At 55.3% G+C, this 2,126-nt stretch overlaps 1 annotated feature.

Moving 5' to 3' along the window:
* Window positions 1-2,126: a sequence feature (areas not merged during assembly with more than two copies in the genome that could not be assigned to a particular haplotype).

Here is a 2,126-nt window from a genome sequence, read left to right on the forward strand (position 1 = left end):
TACTGCTAATCCTATTACTGCAATTAATCCCCTACCACCCTGAAACCGATAGTTGTGATGGTCAAGCAAAAGTATCTCTAACTGCACGCTCAAAAAAGGAATAAAAGGCAGCAACAACAGTTTCCAAACACAGTGGCACGCAGAGGCATCCGGTCATACACAATCCCCACCACAGTACAGCCGCCGAAACAAGGCCGCGCAGACGCAATAAAGCCAGTGACCCCATCGCCCTCCCACCACCCACACAGCCCCACACAGCCACCGTGCCGAGTGGCGGAATCTCGGCAAAAAGCCACATGACCACTGGCACCGCTCCTGTTACCGAATGGCTGCATCACAGGGCGATCCCGATGCCGTGCACGACACACAAGAGCCGAGGCAGACCACGTGGCAGCGATACGACCGCCAGCCATCAAGCGCGTCCGAGAGGCGTTGGTGTTGGTGTTGCGTAAGTGGAGTGGAGAGCTCGCCGATCGCCAGCAGTCAAAACGTCGTTTCCAGTTCACGCGAGTCGGCATTGCGCAGCAAGCAGCGGCACCATACACGCACGGCATACACAACAAAGGAAAAATAAAGAAGCACGGCGGCGGCACTCAAACACGGGGAAAAAGAGCCCACACCGATTGCACATTCCGATCGGCTCACAGACATCCGGATGGTGGTCGCGCCGCTGCTCTGCGGTGCGTGTGGTGTGTGACTGCAGTGGACAGAGGGGATGATGAGAGGGGTGGGAGACGCAGTGCGGCACACATCCATCTCGGCTAACTGTAACACCGGTGACGTCTTCCCGTCAGATCGCCTGCAGCAAAGACCGTCGCCGTCAGCAGCGGTCGGTGCCTTCCCTCTCCTACGGGGGCGCAACTGCACCGACGCCGTCGCTCGTCTCCTCCTTCACCAACACAACGAGGGAGCAACGGCAAAAGATGAGACACGCACGGCAGGCGCACAGTCGCAGAATCCCACCGATGCCGCCATGGCCAAACAAGATTAGCTGCAAGGCGCAAAAAGAAGAATAAACACCCCACCAAACGCTTTGGCGCCACGTGGAAGCACCGCAACCGACACACAAAGCGAAACACCGTGAAGCAGGCACCAAAACCAAAGCTCCTCCAACAAATTCATCGTGAAGCAAAAAAAAAAAAAACACGCAAACTGAAAAACAACAATGCCGGTGCAGAGGCAATAAATGGTTGTGGTGCGCAGCAGCCGTGGCATCGCGCCCCTCCCTCATCAAACGGCACCGCACCACAACGCAGCGTAACGACAGCGTGCAATGACGACGATTGAGTAGCACACACAAAGCGGCATAAACCTTTCATCCCGCACTCGCTCAAATTTACTCTCTCAGTATTTACTGCCAACAGCACAGGAAAGAACACGGAAGGGGACTGTCATACCATCCACCTTCTGCCCACAACAGATCCTCCCCATCCTCCTCCTCGCCACGCCCTGGGTGCCGCAAAACGCCGTCAAGCAAAGCCACGTGTATGAAAGTCCTCAATGCACAGGGCGGTGCTGGCAGCCACGCACGCTCACTCCCCCGCACACATCCTCTCCCACAACCTTCCCATACACAAAAGGGTAAAGAAATGGAGAAAAGAGGCCCGCCGCACAATGCACGCAGAAGCACCGCCATCCAATTCGCACCGCAAGAAAGAGCCATGCGCACCACACATACACGGCCACAACGAGAGGGACGGAGCGCACCCAAGTCCACGACGCTGCACTTTACTTCTCTCTTCCCCGACAAATTGGAATTACGCCCCACAGCAGGTCGTGGCGAGTGGCGTCCCACACCCACAGTGAGGCACGGCGCACACCATCCGCTCCCATCCGAGTGCACTCAGCAGGCCGGCGCCCAGTCACCCTCGTACCACCGCAATGGGAACCAAAAAAAATCGTCGTCGCGGACCATCGATGCCTCTAGCAGAAAAAGAAATAAAATGAGGGCATGTCAACAGCACAGCCAACAGAGAGACACTCAACGGGACAATTAAGCACTCAGCACCAGTGAACACCGCAAGGAAAAAAAAATGAACCGCAGCGATTTACCAAAAACCAAAAAAAAAGGGTGAAAGTCCAGAAGAACTCCCAAAATACTTAAAAAAGAAAAATTTGATTCGGAA

This window comes from Trypanosoma cruzi, genomic scaffold, assembly GCF_000209065.1.
Source record: "Trypanosoma cruzi strain CL Brener 1047053516799 genomic scaffold, whole genome shotgun sequence".
Classification (NCBI taxonomy): domain Eukaryota; phylum Euglenozoa; class Kinetoplastea; order Trypanosomatida; family Trypanosomatidae; genus Trypanosoma; species Trypanosoma cruzi.